This window comes from Phyllostomus discolor, chromosome 4 (genome assembly GCF_004126475.2).
Source record: "Phyllostomus discolor isolate MPI-MPIP mPhyDis1 chromosome 4, mPhyDis1.pri.v3, whole genome shotgun sequence".
NCBI classification, from domain to species: Eukaryota; Metazoa; Chordata; class Mammalia; order Chiroptera; family Phyllostomidae; genus Phyllostomus; species Phyllostomus discolor.
In genome coordinates this window covers 189,211,918-189,230,737 of record NC_040906.2, presented here as the reverse complement: position 1 = coordinate 189,230,737, position 18,820 = coordinate 189,211,918, and the positions used below count along the sequence as shown (strand labels likewise).

General features: G+C 41.7%; 1 protein-coding gene and 1 long non-coding RNA gene across 4 annotated transcripts in view; one reads left to right on the top strand and one right to left on the bottom strand.

Annotated features, from left to right (window-relative positions):
• NHSL1 (NHS like 1) overlaps window positions 1–18,820 on the top strand; it is a 127,429-nt gene that overhangs the window by 28,208 nt on the left and 80,401 nt on the right. The gene's annotated exons all lie outside the window — the stretch shown is intronic.
• Window positions 6,328–18,358, bottom strand: LOC118500348. The gene is made up of 2 exons (XR_004902917.1): window positions 9,265–18,358; window positions 6,328–9,198 (listed from the first exon to the last, which is right to left on the bottom strand). It is a non-coding gene; the product is annotated as an uncharacterized LOC118500348 (long non-coding RNA).

Genomic DNA, 18,820 nt, shown 5'->3' with positions numbered 1-18,820 from the left:
GTGGCGAATACACGAGTACATGCAGTGATTTTCTGATGAACTGTGGAGTCTTTTCTCTTTTTAGGCAATTATTTTTTCTTCAACTCTGTTTTTCTTCCAACTCTTGTCATAATGTAATTAATTTAGGCATTTGAGAGTGTGTTTGTCTATGAGATTGCTGGAGTGAGGGAGTTAAAATGAATTTCCTTGGAACTGAAATAGATTATTTTGTTCATTTCTTTCAGTGTATGTCATTCTGCTGATGTGGAATTCTTGACAGCTTTTCAATTTTTGGGAAAAAAGTGGTCCCGGCTTGCTTTGTTGATTGCTTCTTGGTCCTCAGTCTGTTAATGAGGAATAGACACAGAGTCTCTGGTCTTAACCTTTACAGTGTGAACCTTAATTTGACACCTTAGACACCACCCAAGACTTTAATAGTGCGCTGAGTTCCAGATATTTGTTAATACAGTTGGTACAACGTTGATAAAACGAGAGAGTAAGGACAAAAAAGAACATCCCATTTTCCCTAAGAATTCAATTAACTTATACTACAGAGATCATCTAGATGCAGTGGATCCTAAGGAGAGTATAAGGCTGAAATGACTTGAATATTTCCGAAAATTAATTTTAGATGAAATGAGTTATGAGCTCTCATGTTGCTGGTTCTTAAAAAAGTTGTTGTCTCACAAAAGAATGTAACTGTGACGAGCCAGCGTCCAGTGTTGTTGGACAGGGTGCGTGCTAACCCAGTGCAGTCTCCACAGTGCAGTGGAAATCACCGTCATCTAAGGATAGCGTAAGGCTTAGGGTTTTTAATTGAGTGCAGGTGTGGAGTTGTTGCAGGGTATGACTTTTGCAGCTTCAACATATTTGTCTCCACCCATTCCCATAACAGCAATTTCACTTTATTAAAGAATCTATCAATTTCATGGACTCTTAGTTTCCGTGGTAACTTAGGACATTTCAGAAAGTCAAGTGAATGGCATGTGATGACATCTGAGTGCTTTTATGCTGAAGTGTGTGTTTTAATCAGGAATCCACAATCCCTTTTAAAGCCCACTTCTGATCTCCCAGTGGCCAGGACAAACGGTTGACATTTTGCTCTTTTCCTGTGATTTATAGCCTCTTGATTTACAGTAATGATTTTTAGGTTGCCCTTTGTGCTACCTGTGAGGCAACCCCATGATAAGTAACGGTGAATGAGGTTCAACACAGGACTGTTGCGGGCTCCTTGTAATGCTTTGTGTCCTTACTGTGTGCTCCCCTCTGTTGGAGGCGTTTTCAGAGGCTTTATTAACCGGCCTGTTTCTATGGCTGGCTGGTGTTCTAGGAGCTCTGGGGTCTGTGCTTGTGATTTGCATTGACTTTAAAGGAAGCATGGTTGCCCTACCTTTGGCTTAAATCATGTTCCTGTTGTTTGTTTTAACTGTTAAAAGAAAACACTCACCCCAGGAAGCCTCCCGCATTGATGCGGGGGGTTTTCTTTTCCCCATGCAGGCAATTTTTTTCTGAGGTAATGTCTACTCAGCTTTTGGTTGAGTTGGTGCTAGAAAAAGAAATGACTTCTTGTAAGAGAGATGTCATCTTTGTCATTCTTGTCAGTAATAGCTCATATAGTTACAATCACTCTCTACTATGGCCATTGAAGTAGCTCAGAGATGCCCACTCCACCCAAGTTCGTTTTGTATGAGCAACGCCTGCGCTCCAGTCCTGGGAAGATGTTCTCTCAAGTCCTGCCAAGGTCCCTGTGGTTAGCAGAGCCATGGTGTGTTGTTCCTTCCCTGTGTGCTCAGTATTCCAACGTGGTCTGGGAAGTGAGTTTCTGGCTCATCGGACAATATGTTTAACGGCAGACTGCCATGCCTATATCGCATACCATTCATGGATTGCACTGTTCAAAAAATTAGAGTAAAATATTTTTGCCACTAAAGCTGCATGGAACCTATTTAAGTTTCTTTAAGACCATTCAGAATGCGAATTTCTTAATTGCAGTATACCAGTTCGTCTCTATAAATACTAATTATCTTTGTAGTGCATGTCCAACCGAACACTTTCCTTCTTTTAATTTCTAATCCATCACAGACAGATATATTGTAAGACATAAAATTATGTGCTCTGGGATATCACCACAGTGTCAAACAGCTATAAAAATTCTGAAACATTTAACCTCATTTGCTTTAGTAATCTTCTTGTAGACTGGTAAGCAAAGCATTGGCCAGCTGGCACTGGTTAGTAGATAAACCTGTACTAGCTTCCCAGAGGTGCTGTAACAAATTACCACAAAGTGAGTAGCTTAACACAGCATTTTCTTCTCTCGTAGTTCTAGAGGCTGAAGTCCAAAATCAAGGTGTTGGCCAGGCCGTGCTCCCTCTGAGGTCTTTAGGGGAGAAGCTGTCCTTGCTCTTCCAGTTTTTGTGGCCTCAGGTGTTCCTTGGCTTGTGGCAACATCTCTGGCTCTGTCTTCGCATGGCTGTCCTCCCTGTGTGTCTCCCTGTATCTGTGGCACGTGGCTTGCTGATAAGGACGCATTGGATTTAGGGCCCACCCTAATGTAGTGTATGATCTCATTTTAAGTGATTATATCTGCAAAGACTCTATTTCCAAATAAAGTCACATTCTGAGGTAACTGGTGGGCTTGGATTTTCGGGGGGAACGCTTCACCTCATTAGAATGGGTCATATGTAAAATCACTGACTGAAGTAGCAGGATAGCAGGTGTATTTAATGGACAGCTGTAAGAGTGACTGTTCACAGCCGCTTTGATGATGCATTTGAAGCTTACGGCAATGCAAGTGTAAGACAAGTTTATGTGTGTAGGTACAGGGTCGAAAATACACTCACTTTGATCAGTCATGCATTCAAAAGTAGAAAATGTTGGTGTTCCCCCAGGTCCCCTGCCAATTTTTTATATTGATTTGAGAGAGAGTGAGTCAATAATTTGTTGTTCCACCCATTTATGTGTTCATTGGTTGATTCTTCCATGTGCCCCGACTGGGGACAAACCTGCAGTTGTAGCATATCAGAATGATGCTCTAACCAGCTGAGCTATCCAGGCAGGGGGAAATTGTTGCCTTTTTATTTCCTATAAACAATCCAGTTTCCTTCATGAACTCTTATCCTGCTGAGAAGGGGAAAACAAAAAACAAAATTGAATTCAGTTCACTGCAGTCAACTCAGTGTGAGCCAAAAATTTAAAGTTGCATTAGGTAGCTTGGTCTACTGGATGACTCAGTCTTTCAGAATTCTCCTATGATCCTTCTCTCCAAAGTAGATTCTATTGCTCAGTTTCCCCCTTATTAATAAAACAGAAGTGATGCATGCTAAATTACATCCTTTTGAATCATTGCTTGATCATTACATAGTTTAAAAAAATTGTAAAACAGGATACCTCTGTATAGTTGAGTTTAAAATCATTGCTCCTATGAAAGGATTAATGAATAAATTCTTTTGTGCTCTAAGAATAATTTTAGCATGTTTTATGATTATCATGGACCTTAAGTTTCTGAATTTAATATTGGATTTTACCTGGCCAGCATTCTCCCCAGACATTTAAACCTGGCCTTGGTGTTGGACCAGTCTTTCCCTTTCCTTCTTTATGTGTTATCCAAGATTTAGAAATGTAGTTTCATGGATTGGAAAAGTGGTGAATTGTGTGGAGTGGGTGTACCCCAGCTGCCTGCATGCTCAGTGTGGTAGGGTCCTGTCTCCATCCTTTTCTGCTTCACAAGCAACAGAGTTAAAGGAAAGCCTTTAGGTTGTCTAATAATAGCAGAGTTATGTTTGAGATTACAACTCAGAACTATCTCAGGCATGTGCTTCTGCTCCCGAGAGGGGAGTTCATACTAAAAAACTCAACTCTCCTTCCTTGTTGTGAACCCTGGAGCCCATCACAGGCCTCTTGCCAGTTGTCTCGTGTATGTTGTGTATGTAAAAGAATTCCTTAGATTCTTTTCTTGGCAGCATTTGGAAAATAATGTCTGGAATCAGAAACAGATTTGTTATTTCTGTGCTGAAACAAGTGCATTTTTCAAGTTAGCTAGCAAGCAACCATTTGCTCTGGCAGGTTCCCCACCCCTTCTTAAATCCAGTAATAAACTGTCAAGTAAGCATTGAGCAAAGTTTATGCTATTTTCGTCTTTGATCTGCACATCATTTGAAAAGACTTGAACAACTGAAATGCAAGTGACCCTGAAAATGTTGCATCTGTGTAAATCTGGACATTTTACTACCATACATTTAGATTTTGAGTTTTACTTGAACTAGCAGCAGCTTTAGAACTGTAGTCCTGCAAGTCTTCCCTAATTCTTTCCCCCTCCTTTCATTTAAAAATTGCATACAATTGTTAGTCAATAACTTACCGCTACCAAGGGGAATTCACACTTGCTCAATCTGCAATTTAAAGTAGCACTTTTAATAAACACACTGGTGATATCATGCATTTTTCAAACTGGCAGGCAAAGCCCTTGAAATTTAATAAACCAAACAAAGCTAGCCCTTTATTTCCTTTGTCTTTCCCTTGAAAACTTTGTCATGCCTTCTAGTTCCCTTTCTTCCTTCCACCGCTAATCAAAATCTTGCTTTTAAATATGTTGCAGTAAAAGGCAGATCACCTTGTTGAATAGATGATTTAATATACACTAGGAGATGCTATCCTTAAGGAACGAGAGAGCAGTTAGCAGAGCCCTGCTGCCTGAAGCGCACGGAGCTGGAGGTCTGCTTGTTTCTGGAGCATGCTCCATGCAAGGATAGTGCCCTGGGTTATTTGGCGGGTCTGAATGAAATGAATTATCAAAGCATTGGCAAGGGGTTCAGTTAAATTCTTCGTTTTAATATATCCTGCCGCATATTTTACCCATTTTTGTTTCCTTTGATTTGCTGATTTTCGTGTCTCCCTTTTTTAGTTTTTTTTTTTTTCTTTCCTTCTCCTACCCGCTGGTTGCCCGTTGGGGGAGCTGTGTGATACCTAAACCGGATTGAACTCCCTCTAGTTACAAAGGTGTGATCAGTAGTCTGCACACGCGTCGGTAAACGTGGTGGTTAACAGGCGAAGGCAGATGGATCAGGGGGATCCAGGCAGCTCACCACTCAGGACGGCCTGTCCCCACCGTCAGCCAGGCACAAAGGTGTGCCCGGGTACGTATCTTTCTCTTTTAAATATCAGAAGAAAATACTGCTGAAAACGACCCCAGGGGCTTGAAGCAATTAACTGCTTTTGCATGACTAAACAGCTTGGCAAGATTTTGTATCGGGACTCTGGGTAGGGAGATGGATAGTCTTAAATTTAAAAAAAAAGTCAATTATTTTATAAAAGCATACATAGTGCTTGAGTTTGAAATCAGAAGATTTAATTTGACAGGCAATATAATGACAAACTATTTGGTCCGATGTTGACAGGATTCATCCTTCATCTGCTAATTACATGGCATTTATTGCATTTTGTTAACTTAGATTGGGTTTAGAATTTTTATTGTTATTGTCAAAATGTGGCTAATACTGAGAACCATTGAGACAGATAACCATGCTAACTTGAACTTGGGGTTTAATTTGTTGGGGGGGCTGGGTGCATTGTAAGAGAAATGTGAGCACTCATAGCCACTCTCTCTTCTGAATGTCATATAACCAAAAGGTATAAATAGCATCAAGGGAACTTGAAGAACCATGGGTTGAAATGTGATTTAAGTGAATTTCTATTTAAGTGGAGAATGTTTTTCAAAGGTCGGATTCTATATTATGTTTGTTCTTGAGAAATTTTGTAAGGCAGCATTTGAAAGCTAAGGAGAAAAGTCTCTCTTTCGGGGACCAGAAGAGGATATGTGTGTTCTTTGTTGTTTTATTTTACTGGGTGAAACTGTGCAAGGTTCGTTGTCACTGAAACTTTTAGAAGGAAAGTTGGGACAGTTGCTTACGCTCTCCTAAGGGAGCTGCTGTTCAGAGCAGGGATGAGGGGAGGGTGGACCCTGCCGTCTGAGGGGTGTTCTTAGGACAGGGAGGCAGAGAGCTTTCAGGTTTCAGTTTAGGGCAGCTTCCTGGGAGAGGCAGGAGCCCAGGAGAGTCCGGAGTTGCTGGAAGATCCCCTGGGGAAACTGATTCACACCAGAAGTTAAGAGGAGTTTTCTGTTTTCAGACAGACAAGGTTCCTTGGTGAATAAAAAGGGGGCCTCAGAAAATGCTTGGAGATGAGAGGAGATGAGAAGGGATGAGAGGAGATGGCAGAAGAGAATGAAGCAGGTTGACGCACTTAGCGCCCGTGGTGTTCCATCTCCTCCCTTGGCTGTCTCCTACAGATTTGGGGTTTTGCTTTATCCGTATCATTTTAAGAGGGCAAAGGGAGCTCTAGTCCTTTTTTTCTTGGAAAAGTGTTGCTGTAAGAGAATACCCAAGTTTATGCAAAGAGAAGGCCAATATTATCCTTAATTTATATATCTAGATTTGTGCAAAATTTGTTGATATTACAAAATACTTCTGAAGTTCATGAAATCTGACCAGAATGTTTTGGGCAAATTTTGTGTGTAAGTGTTAATTCACCAGGTATTGGTGGACACCTACCGTGTTTCAGGCCTGGCCCCGACCCTAGGGACGCATCCCTGGGCCGCTGTCCCTGCCCTTCCCTGGGGCCTGGGGTCCTTATGCTCCCAGGACCTCTGCTGCTTTCCTGGCTGCTGGGGCCCACTTCTGTGGGGCTCTCCTTCCCCAAGACCCAGTTTGAGAATAAAGCAAAGCCAAAGACTTTTTAAAGGTTTTCCTACTAATCGTGACCCCAACAACGAAAATAGTTGACAGGTGAGTGAAGTGAAGAAGATTGAGTAAAACCCAACTCTGTCTGTTCATATAAACTTGAGTAAAGACTTCCTTAGCTATGAGAAGAGGATCTACCTGATAAAGTAACTGAGCATTTCATCAACTTTTGTAAGCCTCCGGGCATTTTCTCACAAGTGTGTAGTCATGCTATGTACTTATGTATTAAATTGTATTTTTCAATTACAGTTTACATTCATTATTATTTTGTATTAGTTTCAGGAGCACAACATAGTGGTTAGACAAGCATCTGCTTTACAAAAGCGGCCCCTCTGATGTTTCCAGTGCCCACCTGCCCCACACAGAGCTACCTCAATATCATTGACCATACTCCCTGTGCTGTACTTTTCATCTCGGTGACTGTTTTGTTGCCACCAACCTGTACTTCTCAATCCCTTCACCTTTGTCACCCGTTCCCCCAAACCTCTCCCCTCTGGCAACCCTCAGTCTGTTCTCTGTGTCTGTGTAATACTAATTCAGTTTGACCTAGGTGCTTCCTAAAGTTACTAATTCGACTTACCTCAGGCTTGTGAAAGTGAAGACTAATGTGCACCATAATTTGTTAATGTGGTGTAACTATACAGTGAGAAAGGTAGGTAGACTTCTTGGTTTTTCCTCGCAGTATATTTTTATCCCAACTTCTGTAAAGGTTTCTGGAATCACAGCTGTACGACCACACCCAGATGAATGAAAGGTATAGTAAGTCACGTAAGACTGGCAAATGAGCATTGTAGCAACACAAATATTTCGAAAGGAGTGAAAGCCAGAGAGAGTATCCTGATGTGTTCTCACTGCTCCCGTGCAAGTGTGTGGTGTCACAGCAATTGCAACAAAACCTTTCCTTTTTGGAAATGTTCCTGGCGGAACAAATGCTGGATAAAAATTCAAAACAAGATTTCGACTTCACACATGGTGACTTTTATACAATTGTTTTATTTTCACTAAATCTATCCCTATCTAGGAATGGGAAAATGGATAGTTTTATCCTTGCATAGGTGGAAAAGTCCTTATTTTAAGTTGATTGCTGAGGAATTGGCACCGAGCTCTCCTTGAGTGACTGGGGTATTTCCTTCTCTATCCTGTCTCAGCTACATTCCTCCTTCTGTCAGTACCTGGCAGCCCATTTGTCACTTCCGAGAGAACTGGTTAGTGAGTTTAAGAGCTGTCCAACTGAATTGTAAGTAAATCGCAATGGAAGCTTTTAAAAAAGTAGCACACTCGGAAGATGATGTTATATGTTCATCTCTCCAAAACTACAGATCAGAGTCCATAAATGCTGAAAGGACTTGAATACAGATGAGTGATTTTTTTTCATAGCTATAAGCATGATTTAAATATAAGACATTAGTTTCATATTTACCTTCACTTTTAGGCTTGGGTTTACAAGGCTCCTTCTGTAGAGACTGCTTCTTTTTAGTCACCCACTGCAAACATCTAAAAAGCTTAAGCATCTGGTGCCTTTTTGCTTCCCACAGAAAATTAGTGTTGGTAAGGCAGATATTCTGAATCTTTATTTATATGCTTTTTGGCTTATGGTCAATTTGGCTGAAAATGAGTTTGTCTTAGTTGCCCCTCACCGCTCTCTTACCTTCATGAAGTTGATGAATAGATCCATTGTTGGCGTTATCTGCAAAAGATAACGTATCTGCAAAATGGAGGGGAAAACAGGAGCCCCCCAAATAGATGAGATTCCTTGGGCACACGGCATACCAAAGGGCTCTCCCAGACAGCTACTTTGGACTGTGTTTGACCAGGTTTTCTTTAAATTAAATTCCCTTTCCCTCATTTCACCATTGGAAAGTGACCTTCACGCTCTGCAGGTGAAGAGCAGCTGCCTGTCTCTGTCTCCCGCTCTGTGTGAAGCCTACAATTAGGTCAGAGACTGTATGTATGGGTAACCCTGGAGGGAAGTGAGAGGACGGGCTTCCCTCTGCCGGAGTAGTGCTTCCCTCACCCACGAGGAGAATTGTCACTCGAATGCTAAGAGAATTCTCCTGTGTCAAGAGCCCTTAGCTGAATCTAATCTTTGTGCTATACTGATAATTCTTGAATATCTCTCTCCAGCAGAGACCTCTCCCCTAAGGTCCATATATGAATATCCAGCTGCCTACTCCACATGTCCAACTGGATGTCTGACAGACGTTATGAGCATATCAGAACTCCTTCCCTCCCGCCCCCCTTTGCCTCTGTGTCCTGTCCCACTGTGGTCATCCTCATTTCAGTAGGTGGCAAATCCATCTTTCCAGTTGCTTGGGCCAAAAATCTTGAAGTCATATGACTCATTTTTCTCTCACAACCCTTTTTCGATGTGTTAAAAAATTCTATCAGTTCATTTTTTTAATCTTTTCCAGGATATGACTTCCTCTTACCACCGCCCCTGCTGCCTTCTTGCCTGGGTCTTACCTGGACTGCTCTCATAGCTTACCTATACAGATCTCATAGCTTACCTGTACAGATCTCATAGCTTACCTGTACATAGCTCATAGCTTACCTGTACAGCCTGCTTTCAACCCAGCAGCCAGGGTGAACCTGTAAAAACACAAGTGAGATCATGCCACTGTTTTGCTCAAAACTCTATTTTACTCAGAGTAAAATCTCAACTCTTGGCAATTTATCTTTTATTTGGGGGTGTCTGTCACAGGCCGAAGCTAAACCACACAGGAGAAGGGGTTGTTGTCTGTGCCACAGAACTCAGAGCTTTGTCAAATCCTTGAGTCTGGCAGAAAGCTAAAGGCTTCCCGGTGAAACCCCAGTCCCACGTGAGTCGTGTTCTCATTCAGTGCGCGTAGAAGGTATGGTCTGTAATGAGACTCCTCCATCTTTTGTGCCGTGGGAATGAAGACCGTCCTATCCTATGTCATTTTGCCATTAAAGGTAGCAATCTGCATACTTAACTAGCTACTGTGCTGTACCTTTAGTCTTTATTAAATAATTTTGATAAGAGAGTTTCTGTCGGAATTTTAGGAAATTGATTCCCATGGCTTTTATGATAGGACAAAAACAGTAGGGAGCCTATTCAAATTAGAAAGCTAACTTACATGTTTAATAAGCAGCTCAGTTTTTATTCTTGTGCATACATAGATTTTGCTGAGCTTTGCTGTGTTATAAGGAATAGCAAACAGTTCTCCCCTGAAAAGTGCAGGATATTTTACTTTTTCATAGTACCCTGATGTTTTCTTTCATGGCATTAATGAAATGGATGGCAGGATCTGACCCCACCCGCACCCCTCACTGAGTGGGACTTGAATGTTCTCCATGTACCTCCTATTGTGTGTGGTAGTGATGAGTTCTAGATTCTAAGGTCCTTGACAGCACAGCTCATTGATGCCACCAAGAAGGAATTCTTTAATATTCGTGGATTGAAGGACTAGAATGTAATGTTTAACCTAGTTCATGTGAAAATGACTTTAGCTATCAGTCTCTGTGAAAATAAATAGACTTTTTTGACGACAGCTTAAAATATAAAAGTAAAGTTTTCCACTTTCAATGGAACTGAAAATATGCAGGCAGTAAGCAGAGCAAGAGAGATTTTTAACTTTTGGAGTTTTATTTTCTATGGCAACCAGATAGAAAAATCTAATGCAACAACTTCAATCCTTAATGGCTTGCAAGAGGGGGAAGCTGATCGAAAAGGAGAGGAAGGTGGATGTGCTTTCAGAACTCCAGACATTCAGAACAAGCGAGTCTAGGCTTAGTGGTGACGGGAGGGGCGGGGGAGATGCACTTCTCAGGTACCTTCTTAGTCTTTGAAGTGGCAGGTCACCACCAGGGAAATGGCCAGGTACCCACTGGCTCCTCTCAGCACCTGGCTGGAGTGGTTTTATTTCTCTTGACTAAAGGATTGAGGATTTACTCACCAAGGAGAAACACACTCTTTATGCACTTATTTCCCTCTTGGGTTTTCAATTAAACACACACATGTGCACATACACCCTCCAATGATGAATGGGGAATTGAGCATAGACCAAAAAAAAAATAAAAGTGATAAAATTATCTGTATAAATATGGGATTGTTTTCTCCTAGCAAACCATTATTTAAACATGTGAGTTTTTTTATTTCTATAGAAATTTTATTTCATTTGATCCTCCCATTCCTGGTTCTAAAATTTCAGATCCACTGGATTATTTTCTAAGGTTCTCCTGTATTCGTTTCATTCTGTTTCCATTGCAACTCTTGTTTCCCATTTTCTCTTTAAATATGCTTTCAATTTGGTCTCTGTGTTTTTCTGTGTATTAGGCACTATGAGAACAAACTGGTTATTATTCAGGACCTCATGTCAGAGTATGCCTAGAGGTGCTCTATTAATACCTGTTGAGTGATTGCATGCTTAGCAGCATTAGGGGCTTTATTGTCTCCTTTATCTCTCTGAACTGGTATAGTTATTAAAAGTTACAGGCACTTTGACCTATAGGTTGTCTTTTTCAACTCAGAAATGCAAACGATGGGCCCATCATTTAAAGACCAGTTGAGTTCTTCCTAAAATGCACATTCAGGATGATGAGCCTGAAATCTTCATGATGTGGTTAACTGTGAGTGAAATTTCTGCATGAGAAGCAGAAAGGCCCTTCACCTAAAAATCAAAGTTTCTGCTCCATTTGCTAAGTCGGAGGAAGCCCCTGGACCACTCTGAGCCATTTCCCCATCTAATAAATACAAGTGACTGCCCTGCCTACTAGACGCAGTGCTTTTGTGGGAATCAATGGGGTAAGGTGCTCCAATGTGTCAGGAAGCTGGCGATCCTCTCTGCGGCCTCCTCTCCATTCTCTTACACTTCCTGCCACTTCCACCTCTTTAATAAGTTCAGGGCCCATCTTTCCTCTCCATCTCCTGGGCCAGCACTGCCTTAGGGTGGGGACTAGAAGCATTTTATACTTTTATTGGCTCATCAGCCTCCTCACTCCGTGAATCCAGGCTAATTGCTCTCTAACGCCTTCTCCAAACTCTATCCAGAATGTGAATAACAGACCTCATTGTGTTTCTTCCCAGGTTAACACTCTTCGTTCCCCACCCTCAACCCCCACCATCCCATTACCTTTAGGATCAAGTTAACTTCTTTAATGTAACACAGAGGAGGAGCTTTTGAAAGCATGCCTTCCTGTTTTCCTCTTCAGCCCCAGTTTTCACTAGCCTCTTCCCCATCTGCATTCACTTTTGTTCGTCCTTCTTTGAGTGTGCCAGGACCCTCAGCTTAGATTGAATATCTGTTTCTCCCCTCTTCTACCGAACATTTAGATTTGACCAACACGACTCGGTTCAGATGTTCCCTCCTTTCGGGAGCCCTCCATACCACACATTTCAAAGCCGGTGTCTCACGCCCCCCGTCTCTGCCCCCTCACGGGCCACACAGCTGTCTGTTTTCTCTTGTGCTAGGCGGCGAGAACCTAGAAGGCAGGGAGTGTGTGTTCTGCCTTATCCTGCCAAGAATCACATAAATGTTGGTTGAATTTTTCATTAATATTTGAAAAAAAATATGAGGACAAATTCTGGTGTATCATTCAGCTTAGTTTTGGAGGCAAAAGAAAAGGTATTCAGTGTTACCCTGCCCTTGCGTGAAGTTTTAAAAACTGTTCACACCTGGGAATTCTTTGACTCATGCCAGGTATTCTCACTAAGACCTTTCTGAATAGCTGAAATGCACAATGAATTTCAAGTAAGAGTATTTGTCTTGGAAAAAGTAACTATGCTAAGAAATTCTGGGCTAAGTCAGTTTTATGTGGGGAACTGTGTCTGGGATGCAGTGCCACAACATTCTGTAGGAGTAAATGACGCGGACATTGTCAGCCAAAGCCAGGGATTCAGGACGAGGGCTGGAGTATGCATTGCCTGGAATGGTGGTGCACACTAAAAATATTAATCCATTCAAGAAACGTACAGGTAAACGATTTAGTGATTAATTCATGATCATCAAGGCAAAATGGTCTTTTTGAGGAATTTTGATCACTTTGTAGAATAATGGTCTTTTCTGAATTGAGGAATCCAAAGAATAGAAAACAGCTTCTCCGCTCTACCAACTGCGATAGTCAAAATTTTGGCTTCCGTGACTTTCAGCTCATCATCTCGCCCGTCAATGTGTTGTTACCCTGTGCGCACAAGGACTTTGCAGATGTACTTAAGGTTACTACGCAGTGACTTTAATGACGGGATTAGCCTGGTTTACCCAGGTGGGTTTAATGTGATTACACAGGTCTTTAAGAGCTAAGCTTCCTCCTAGCAGATGGCAAAGGGGAAGCTGGAAAGATTCTAAGTGTGAGAAGGATTCACCGCTGCCTTAAAAATGGAGGGAGCCACTAGGAAACTAAGGAGGCACTGAGTTTTGCCAAAAATCTGGGTACTTGTGGAAGCAAATTTCCCTCCACAGCCTCCAGATAAGAGCCCAGGCCAGCCAGCACCTTGACTGAGGCCCGTGAGACCCTAAGCAGAGAACCCAGCCAAAGCTGCTGGCCTTGAGGCCCAATGAACTGTGAGATGATAAATGGGCACTGTTTTAACACGCTCACTTCATGGTGATTTGTTACAGGAGCAGTAGGAAGCTACTGCACCAACACAACAAAACGAAAAAATGGGATTGGGAAACAGGAATCTTTGGGTTTGGGAACCTTTCTCTTAGGAAGACTTGGCTTCCAGTGTACCTTAATATTGAATGCACTGTGTCTGACAAACACTCAGATTGAATGCCCTTTCCGGCAGTTGTAAGAGGTCTTTATTTCTGGCAGGTCCATGATCTTTCCCTGACCTCTGAAACGTCATAGTTGACCCAAGGCATGCCTCTGAGTGTATCTCAGACTTCTTGGGGCTCCAGTGGAAAAATCAACCGAGGGATCTTTCATTATTATATGACTTTGTGCAGGAAAGATTAACAATAATAAATGGGAGGAATGAAGGTTGTTTTTGGTAGCAGAATATCAAAGGCTCATTCTTGGTTTTTCCAAGTGTTGTGTAAAAGCAGGACATTTGAGATGCTGACTTCTTTTTAGCACTGTTTTTCTAATGTTACCTTTATGAGAGCCATTCTCTCTGTCAAAGGCCTCAAACCCCAAATGCTTGAAATACACTAATCTTTTGTTAATGAAAAGAGGATTTGCTTTTGACTTCATTTAAGAAGTACTGTACTCTCATTGTAGTTTTAAAGCCATTTATTTTAGTTGTGATGTACAGGACAAAGACTTAAGGCGGAGCTGTGCTTTGCCAATGTGGTGAGTTTGGCCATATTAAATATTAAAACAGTTGACTTAGTATCAAACTAGAGAACGGTTTTGTCTGCATAAGGTGATTGATAATAGCAGAGTCAGAAATTAGTGGAGTTGGTAACATACTTAATCACTTACCTTTGTGGAAATTGACTATTGCTGACATCTTTCTAGAGGACAAATCATGAATTACAACATCATTTTTTCTCAAAATGCAAAATAAGAAGCTTATAGGTAACTTTTTGAATGACTAGTCAAAGAATGGAAATTAGGCTACTTGGTGATGCACCATCACTGCTGCCATGAAAATTTAAAAGCCTGGTCCTTTTTTTTTTTTTTTTTTTGCTTGCTTTGGTTATTTTATATGTGTAATTGCATTTGAGATGTAATCCTTATTTTGGAAATGAGAGTTTTATTTGATCCACTGAACACTCATTTCATCATCTAGGTATTGTCTACATTTTCTTGCTTTTCATAGCCAATCTCTTTTCTTTGTCTCAGCATATTTATTTTCTCAAAAGAAGCATTTACTTAGGATGAGCAAACATACCATGGCGTTTGATGGCCAGGGTGGCTGCTGAATTGTCACTGTCCCTTTCCTTTCTTCCTTGCTCCTCACACCTGGCACAACTGTTCATTCAGCTGTGCTTTGTTGTTTTTGTCCTGCAAAACGTGTTCTCATCCCTTCCTTCTGAATGGAAATGGGCTCTTTACGTTTTACCATTCATCTTTACTTCTCTATTCCAGTTTTCTGAGACTATATTTTTGAAGTAATCCAAGAAACAAAATCTTGATATTTTAAGCTTATCATGTAATTATCTGAAGTTATATTTACTTACAAGCCTTATAATTATGCCAAATGACTTGCTTTTTTCTTTATAATCTTATCATCTGCTTAATATGCTCTTTACTAGTTGGTTCCCAGTGAATTACAAAATATGAATTGGAAAATGGCCCGTGTACCTCAGAGGAGGAATAGGAGAGGAGTAAAGAAGAAGGAAGGTTTGGCTTTCAGTTCACAGACTCTCGTGTGGGGCTTGCGAACCACTGATGACTTGGCCTGCCAGGCGGTGCAACTCTGTGCTGATGGGGCGAGTCACTTACCTTCCCTGGGTCTCAGCTCTGTCATCTCTGAAATGCCTAACTTCCAGGGTTTTCATGAACTTTCAGTGGGAGAATGCGCGTAAATCTGGACTGGAACCTGGCTAGACCTGATAACAGCTGACTGCCGGGTTTCTCCCTGTCATTTCTGTGTGTTAAATGCTCCATAGGCTCTGTACCTCTGAAGGGCATTTGGCATACTGCAGCACCCAAGAGGGTCTTTTCACTCTGGGTTTCGGTTCCCTAAGTGGGCGGGGAAGGGCCGCAGTGGGTGCCCACTCTTTCTTCCTGCTCACACGGAAGTGCTGCCAGCCCGTGCCTGCCCACTGCTGGCCCTGCACCGCTCTGACCTGCCCGTTCTCCCAGGCTGGAAGCTCAGCTGCTGTTCATGGATGTAAACGAGGGGATTTGTGTCCATGGCGTCACAAGCCTGATAAACGTTATTACTCTTTTGTCACTTCAGACTAAGATTTAAAGAAAGGAAAGAAACTTTTATTTTGCACTTTCGCCTTTTCAGTGGCAGTATCCCAGATTGCTCTTTGTGTGCAAAATCAGAGTAATCCTCTAAAGGTCAATATGGTCTTTGGGGTTCCATAATTTTTTTTCTGTGCACTTAATTTCAATGTCCAAAATACGTGTTTACAAAGGAAATCGTTACCTGTACAAAATTCAGGGCAGCCCCACGGCGCTGGCTTGGCCTCAGATGTCAGTGAGGATGAAGAGGAGGCAGCGAAGAGAGATGACATGGTTTGTGGGCTGCTTATACAGCTGGCTTGGTTTGCTTTCTTGTCTCAACACGGCAAAGCAAAGACAAGCTAATGTTACCCACGTGACAGGATGCGTTCCCTTTTTAAAGCAGATCCAGGCGGAAAGAACAAGGATAGATTCTGGGAAAATTTCAAAAACGTAACAAGCATGACAGACTTCTTATGGATACTATCAAGATGGGTTTTATTCAACTTAAGACCATGTGTCAGTTGATTCTAAACTTTATTAATTGGTATTGCAGCTAAAAAGACATAGAAGGAAACCATACAAAAGCAGACTCTTTGGAAAACAGTGACACAGAGAAAGTTAAATTTCAAAACTGATGGGATGTAGCCAAAACTACATGAAGAGGAAAATTAGTAAACTTACATATTTTTATTAAAAAGAAAGAATGAAAATCAAGCTCTGACTTAAGAAAACTATGAGGAACGTAGTTATTGAGAAACATAATACAAATAGGAAAGAGACACAGTCACTGGAATGTGTTTCGTACATTAAGGTGTTCTGGCTAAAAGGGAGGGCGGGGAAAGGCACACAGAAGAAGAAAGACAGCGGGGGGCTGTATATGGCAAAGTGTGGCATTTTAACACTGTGACTTGGGAACCCAGGAGAACATTTTAAGTTTTATTTTTAACCTTGGAATCACTTTATTTTTGGATTATACCCCACAACATTCTCCCACACCAGTTGCCCTTACAGCTCCCCTGCATTCCCTCATGCAGCAGCCCAGCTAACCTCAATTTTTATTTTATTTTTTATGTTGTAGCAAAAGTACGGCTATGGTCTTCTATCTTCTCGTTTTGGGTGCATTAAATAGGAAGTGACTAGGACTGAATTCTTGCTGTTTCTGACAGGCCAGCAGCATTCTGTCTTTCATCTATATCACACAATTCTGTACTCAAAATAGCACTTAGAGCTCAGTGGGTGCAAGTCTGCCATTACAAATGGGGAAAGTGGAGCTCCAGGGACATTACGGTTCCAGGTCTCACACAGCAAGGTGAGGACTAGCAATCGCAGTATACGACCGGCGGCTCCTCTGTGTCCGCCTTGGTTTGTAGCCTGCCCAGCTACTTACTGCGTGCACCGATCCTTACAAGACCCTTTCAGTCTGTTTTCTCTTTAGCTCCCATGCCACAAAGTTTGACACGCCTGACTCCCATTATTTAGACAATTTTCCAAGACAAGGACTAACTTTTCAGTGTATTTCTTATATTGAAGAATGACTGTGTGATAATTTTTATGATATATCCTTCAGTATTTTAAAATTCTGTTTTTACCTGAATGCCCATTTGCTGTAGGAGAAAACCTTTCAATCATTCTGTTAGTCTTTTCTCTTTGGAAAACTTCTTGATGTATCCACTACAGCTAAATCTACACGTGTCCTGTGAACCAGCAAGTTCCCCAGCTAGGAAGACACCCAATGTGAAGGCATAAATCTGTTCACCAAATGGCACGGATGAGACTGTTCCTTCCTGTACTCTTCAGAAAGGCCTCCGATTAGGAAAAAAAACAAATGTCCATTAAGAATGCAATGGATAAGTAACTGTATTACCATACAGCAATAGTAAACAAATACTGCTGCCACAGACAGCCACATAGAGACCCCCACAAACATAACGTGGGGTGAAATAAGCCAAATGCAGCAGAGTGGGATTCCAGTCATAGAACTAAAAACCAGACAAAACTAATCTCTGGCGATTGTGTCAGGGGTACTGGTTACCTTTGGGGATGGGGGCACGTGGGGGTTTCTGGGAGCCAGTAACCATCTATATCTTGATCTGGATACTGGTTACATGGGTGTTCGCATTTCACTGAGCTGCACACTTATAATTTGTGCACTTTTCTGTACCCAATAAAAACTGTACTTAAAATCCAGACTTAATTTTAGCTTTTAGTTCTCTTGCTCTGTGTGAGTGTATATGAGGCTCAGCTCTCTCTCTGTCTGCTTCGCTGAGTGCTCAGTCCCTATAGCTGTTCCCAGAGGCCCTATGGAATGCTGGGTAGTTAGGAAGGAGCCTCCCACATCCTAGACTGGGTCTGAATTTACACTTGGCCACTTGGAAACTCATATAGCCTTTGAAAGTTATTTAGATTCATCCTGATCTCCATTTCCTCAGTGTGAAAAATGGGCATAAGAACAGCTCAAACACCTCAGGCCTGTGATGTGAGTTAAATGAGATAGTGGACATGAAATGCTCAGTTCACAGTAAACACTGTGGACACTAGCTATTATTTTTATTTTATTTCCATAAAGACGATTCTGTGCTTATAAAATGCAAAGCAGTCTTGCCATTTGGCACCAGGCTGGACCTACAGCATAGACACGGTTTGGGCTCCCTGTTTGAAATCCTCAGTGAAGTCTCATAGTCTCAGTTACTTCCGGGACTCCCTAGTCATGTGACTCCATGTCAGCAGACCAAGGGAGAACTCTGCTGTCTCAGTCCACGTCTCCTACTCCTGGAGCTACTTGCTCCAGCCTTTTTATCTTGAACCGTTCACATTAATCCATTGCCTCTCCTATCCCCCTCCCCTTGGTTATTGTTTTCTTCATAAATATTAAAAAAAATGCTGGGTGAGCTGCAGGACTCTGTGGGCCTAACTTTCTGTAATGTCTTTGGTGAGGCCAAATGAGTGATTCTTCTCAGGAATGTTCTGGAACCTGAATCTAGTCATTGTGCATTGGTGGGAAGATGATTGTGACAGTTGTACAGAGAGATTATGAAAGGGTGAAGATAGGGCAGGGTTGTTTTGGGTATTTTGTTGTTGTTTTTTTGATTAATGAAACTCATTAATTTAGGAAACAATTCCCAGCCTTTCTGCCTGAAGATTATTGTTATTCATTAACCCAGATTGTTGAATCTTGTTTTGTAATGTGAATCTAAAAAAGGCATTTCAGTAACCTGTGCACTCAGAAACAAATTAAGAGGGCTGGAAGAGGAACAAACCAACATTTTCTGAAAAAGCAAGTTATAATGACTTATTTCAGTTTT